The following is a 6,024-nucleotide window of genomic DNA, read 5'->3' as shown; positions in this document are numbered from 1 at the left end:
CTGAGGGACAGGGTGTCATCGTGTCTAATCAGTCCCGTCAAGACCTCCTGTCCTTGCTCTGTAGCATTTTCTAATCAGGGCTGTCATATTTCTCAGCAGAACACGGGCTCTATTTACATGGAAAAACAGAGTGACAAGGGGAGAGGGAAGGAGAGAGAGAGAGAGAGAGATTCATCTGCCGGGTCACTCCCCAGATGACCTCGGCAGGATGAAGTCTGGTGCCAAGAACGCCATTGGGATTTCTCGTGTGAGTGGCAGGGGCCCAAGGACTTGAGTTGTCATTTGTTGCCTTCCCAGGAGCACTCACAGAGAGCTAGCTAAGAGAGCAGAGAAGCTGGGACTCAAACCTGCACTCTGATATGGAAAGTCAGTGTCTAAGTAGCAGCTTAGCCCACTGCACCACAGCACCTGCTCCTCTATAACTTGCAAAGAGGTCGTCTCCCCTCTCTCCCAGCTCCACTTGGTCTGCTGTCTGTTGCTGTACCATTACCCGGGACTAGGGAATGCTTAAAGAAAAGAAGTTGATTTTGCTCACAGTTCTGCAGGCTGCGAGTACAAGGTTGGGCCGATGCTTATGTTGAGGATCTTCTGTTAACCATTATCATAGGAAATCTCCCAGATTTTTGCAGGATTTGTCACAGATCTCCCGCACCCCACTGCAAAACATAAATAAATAAAAATAACTGGGTCTGCTTGCCCAATCACGAGCAAACTGAAGTGGTTGGCAGAAAGCAGTTCTTTGCAATGTGCAGAGCTCGGATTAGGAGAGACTACCCTACAGTGAGGCTGGGCATTGCACAGCTACTTCTTGGCCTTTTGGACTGCTCGGTCACAGGGTCTGATGTCTTCCTTATGTAATGGCAAAGGTGAGCTGAGGTGTGTCTGGGTCTGCGGGTAGATTGGATACCACTGTACTTGATGTGGGCCCATGAGTTGCTGGCAGCTCTCAGAACCCAACGCCCAGCGCGGAATGCTGACTGCTGGAGCGGCATTCTCTGTGACGGGGTTTTGTGGGGCTAGCGTCACCCTTATGCCCCTCCCTTATTTTAGCAGGTTGATCCTTAGCAAGGAGTTGATTTACCATCATCAAAGACAAAGGACTGCAAGCTGAGGCAAAGATACTGGGGCTTGTAAGAGTTTGCATTGAAGGTGTCAGGATATGGGACCTGGTTGCACTGCAACATCATGGAAAAGTTGAAAGGCAAGTGGGCACATGCAGAGGAGAAAAAAGATGGACGAGAGCCTTACATTTAGGAGCAAGCTCTCACAGGAACAGATCTAGGCCCTGGAGAATGAATCCAGTCCTTCAAGGAACACATCAATCCCTGCTAGCATCTCAGTCACTCCTTAAAGCACCTGCCTCCTAACACTGCCACAATGGCCATTTCAGAGCGAATAAAATGGGTTCAAATCACAGAAACCCCACTACTGCTCTGCAGGGTCATCTGACAGCCAAGCTAAGAGAACAAACACTTGGAAATATTCCCTCTGGCAAGTGTGGAAACAGACCCAACAGGATGCAGAGGTTGACAGAAGGTGCCTGCTGGCATGCGGGAGGTCAGCAAAAACCTCTCTGAGGACCTCAGGGAGGTGAGAAAGGACACCCAGGAGAGGAGCTGGGCCGCTCTAGGTAGGCGGGACAGCAGGTGCAGAAGCGTTGAGAAACTCCAAGCCATCCTAGAGGTAGGGCAAGGGGTGGTGAGGGGGGGGGTGGGGGATGGGTTGGATGGGTTGGGGGCAGGGGCCACTCCAGGTGGAGTGTCACAGAGAAGAGCTGGAATCAGCTTTCCCCTTCTGTCTTGATACACATTGATGGGAAGCTTCATTTCCACGTGCACCTGTTCTTGCACTCAGGGCTGACTTTACAGCCTCAGAACCGCACACCTGTCCTCCACTGCAGGATGTGCTCCTGCCTCTCTCACTAGCAGCTGATTCCTAATGGAGTCGGGCAGCAGCACCAGGAAGTCAGTTAAAGGCTGGTGGCCCTGAGGCTGCAGTCACATCTCCTCCAACTGACAAGTTCAGACAGGAGCTGTCTGGCCCAGTGTGTCCTTAATTGAAAAGCAAGAGCCAGCACTAATAGGCTGCTCTTAAATACTCCCAGTCTTTTATGCTCTCTACTTGAGTGTAAATTTTTAGCTTCAAACCTTGATGTTCTGCTCCTGGCACCCACTGCCTTCCTGATCCCGTCTTTGCAGGCTCCTGAGCTGGCACCTGAAGGTGCCCCTGCCGCATCGCAGCTCACGGGATTCTCAGAAGCAACTGCTCGATCTGGTCATTGTAGTATTTTTTATTTTACTGTATTCCCAGGCTACAACTGATGTATTCATTTCACTACTTGCAGCTATCCTTGGAAAATGGGTTACTTCAAGTGTGGATTTTTCAGATGAGATGATTCAGGTTCAGACAGGTGGATAACTGGCCCAAGGGAGCACAGCCCTGAAGGGCAGAGATGGGACTAGTACAGCTCTGCTCTCCTTTAAAGATTTATCTTAGTTACTTGGAAGGGAGGGAGAGAGAGAGAGAGAGAGATCTTTTATCCTGTGGTTCACACCTTCAAATGGCTGCAGTGGCTCCTGGCTGGGCCAGACTGAAGCCAGAAAGTTCATGTGTAGCTCCTGTTTGGGTGATGGCATGAATACCCAGGCCACCTTCTGCTGCCTTCCTGGGTACATTAGCAGGAGCCAACTCAAAAGTTAAGCAGCAAGAACCTGAACTTGTGCTCCAGTATGGGTTGCTGGTATGGCAGGAGGTGGCTGAACACACTGCACCACAACACCAACCCCTCCAGATCTGATTAGAAAGTAGACAGGATAGTTGCAAGGAGAATTCTAGTCAAATCTATATCTCCCCCTAGACCTCCTTATTTCTATATCATGTTTCAGTTGTAAAGAAAAATACAAAAGATGGAAACAATATTATGAAGAGTATTTTTAGAAAAACATAGGTCTCCTTAAGCCACTTTTGATAAGATTTTTTTCTTAAACTAGCAGCTGCTTTCTTAAAATAGGGACGGCATTTAGCTTAGTGGGCAAAATCCCAGGTTAGGACACCGGCGCCCCACACCGGAGTGCGGGATTTGGTACCTGGCTCCAGCTTTCTGCTAACGGGCACCCTGGGAGGCAGTCATGATGATCCAGTGACTGGGTGGGCTCCGGCCACCCACAGGGGAAACATTTAGTGGGGTCGGGGCAGGCATTTGGAAAATGAACCAACACATGGGAGGATGTGAGTAAGTGTGTGTGTGTGTGTCTTCAGAAATGTGGATGAGGGATGCAGAAGTTGAGATGAGAGTGATGTCATAGGAGAACTGAACCTTCTCATGTTGGTTGTAGAGGCAGAGATGGAGGGTGCTGAGCCAAGGATGTGGGTGGATTCCAGAGGCTGCACAGGGCAAGCAGCGCATCCCCCACCCCCAGGGCCTGTGGACTGCAGCCCAGCCCAGCTCTGCTCTCTGGAACCCCTGCAGGGCAGACCATCTCAACCCCCAAGTGCACTGGCCCGAAGTGATTCTTTACCCTGACTCATCTCCTCCATCTTCTTCATTTCTTCTTTACTCTGAAAATGTTGACATAGTTTTCTCCTTTGGATCTGCTAAGAAGCCAGGCCCTATATATTTCTAGCCTACCTCTAGGCCTCTCCTAGGGCAGGCTTGTGAGGGTGGCCTGACATGCGACAGTGGGATTCCACAAGCAGCAAATAACTGCCACAGAAGGGCTGGAGATGCAGAGGCTCCTTTGCACGGCCTGTACTTGAAGACTTGTTGTTTGCACACTGCTTGTTTGCTTGGTCTCACCATGTCCTTTATCAGCCTCTGCACGACCTCTGCAAAACTCAATCCGCATAAAGAATGCCTGCTACAATTCACAATCGCACGGCCCACCGTTTAGGCATCTGGCTGCATAGCTTTTCTGGCAACCTGATCTGGTGAGTAGCATAGTCTGGGGAACTTGTCAGTGCCGGGAATGGTGCCTTTTGTTTGACTGTTGTAAATGGGGTCAGATAAGATGAGAGCACACTGGTCAAAGGTCGGACGTGGTCCAGCAATGGGTGCTGGGGTGAAAGGTGAACCTCCCAAGCAGGCCACGTGGCTGACTCTCCTGAATGCCAAGGGCTTGGTCTCCTGCTCAGGCTGCGTGCCCTGCTAGCCATGAACCTTCCCCAAGGTTTGGTTTGGCTTTCTTCCCAGACAGCAAGGTTGGCATAAGATGTCATAAAACACAGGTAGCTTTGGAGTCTGATTTCATTTCCAGGGTCTGTCCAAAGAAAGTGCTACCAACTGAGTGGCTTCAAGGACCAGAGATTTGTTCTTTCACATTTCTGGAGGACAGACATCCCAACCCACAGTGCCAGCAAGGGCCCTGCTCCCCATGTTATTCTGTGGAAACCCTTTCTCGCCTCTAGCTGGTTTCCATGTGGATGGCATGCATTAGCTGGTAGGTACCCCCCCTCTTGTGTCTGTATCTGCTGTCTGATATGGGCCTCCCAGTAGGTCTCTGGATCTTATGACATGTCCTAGTCACATGGCATTAAGGAGTCACCCTCTTCCAAGGGTGACCCCGTCATAGCTATTAACATCTAAGGACCGTCACAACCTGGGATCCTGGGAGTCAGGACTTTACGGGGACAGAGTCCATGAGAGGACCATGAGAGGGCCTCTTCAGTTAAAATTTGATGTCATCTACTTTTTTTTTAAGATTTATTTTATTTTTATTACAAAGTCAGATATACAGAGAGGAGGAGAGACAGAGAGGAAGATCTTCCATCTGATGATTCATTCCCCAAGTAAGCACAACAGCCGGTGCTGTGCCGATTCAGAGCCAGGAGCCAGGAACTTCTTCCAGGTCTCCCACATGGGTGCAGGATCCCAAAGCATTGGGCCGTCCTCAACTGCTTTCCCAGGCCACAAGCAGGGAGCTGGATGGGAAGTAGAGCTGCCGGGATTAGAACTGGTGCCCATGTGGGATCCTGGCGCGTTCAAGGTGAGGACTTTAGCTGCTAGGCCACGCCGCCGGGCCTGATATCATCTACTTTTAAATGGAAGGAACAAGGATGGTGTGGGCACAGAGAGCAATGCCAGGTGTCGTCAAGGGGGCGGTAGGCCCAGGCAGCAGAGACACGAGGCACTTCTTACCATGTGTCATTCACAGATGCCATGGAAGCTAAGGGGCACCTTGGATGAGGTGCTTTTGAGGCATGTAACAGCCAAACTTTCTGCAAATCGCACCTGTCTTGGACAGATTAAAGAATGAGGAGGGAGGCTTAGCCACCCAAGGCTGACTCCAAGTGTAAATGGACAGGCACTGTTCTGATCTCCATTCATGGTGTTGTGGGGTGGGCACATGGAATGACAGCCCCGCACAGGGTGGTTCCACATCCTAGGCCTAGTCCCCGTGGTCTGTGGATGCTAGCTTCTGTGGCAGACACGCTGCTGAGGCCAGACAGGGCTCAGAGGCCAGGAGCTTGTCCTGGATTTTCTGCAGCCGCAGCCTGCTGAAAGCCAGGAGGCACAGGAGGTTACCAACAGGAGAGACCCTAGGGTGCTGGATGGAGAGCATGCTAGGTCCTCTGTCTGAAGATGGAGGTGGTTTCCTGAGCCTTTGGACATGGCAAGGCCACAGATTTCCCCCGAAAGCCTCTGAAAGGAAAAACAGACGTGCTAATAAATTGGTTTTAACCCCCCAGAAAACCAACTTTGGGCATCTAGTGCCCAGAATGGCAAGAGAATCAATTTCTATTGCTAACTTGTACGTTTCATAGTGATTTGTTCTGGAAGCCACAGGACTGTAATACTTGTACACAGTGTATAATTCACCATGTTTGCCTTTGAACTTGAAGAACATGCAGTAAAATGTCAACACTTCTTTGCAGAATGACTAGCAACTTTTTTTTGGTCATCACAATGGTTTCCTGAGTTTTTCAAGGAAAAGGATCCTGAAAAGTTAATGGAATATATTCAGTCATAGGAAGGAAATTCTGACACACATTCTGTGGGGATGAGTACTGAGGGATTACGTTCAGTGA

The sequence above is a fragment of the Ochotona curzoniae genome, unplaced genomic scaffold, assembly GCF_017591425.1.
Source record: "Ochotona curzoniae isolate NIBS_2020 unplaced genomic scaffold, NIBS_Ocur_1.0 scaffold_3835, whole genome shotgun sequence".
Classification (NCBI taxonomy): Eukaryota; Metazoa; Chordata; class Mammalia; order Lagomorpha; family Ochotonidae; genus Ochotona; species Ochotona curzoniae.
The sequence above is the reverse complement of the archived record's forward strand: the minus strand, read 5'-3'. Positions refer to the sequence as shown.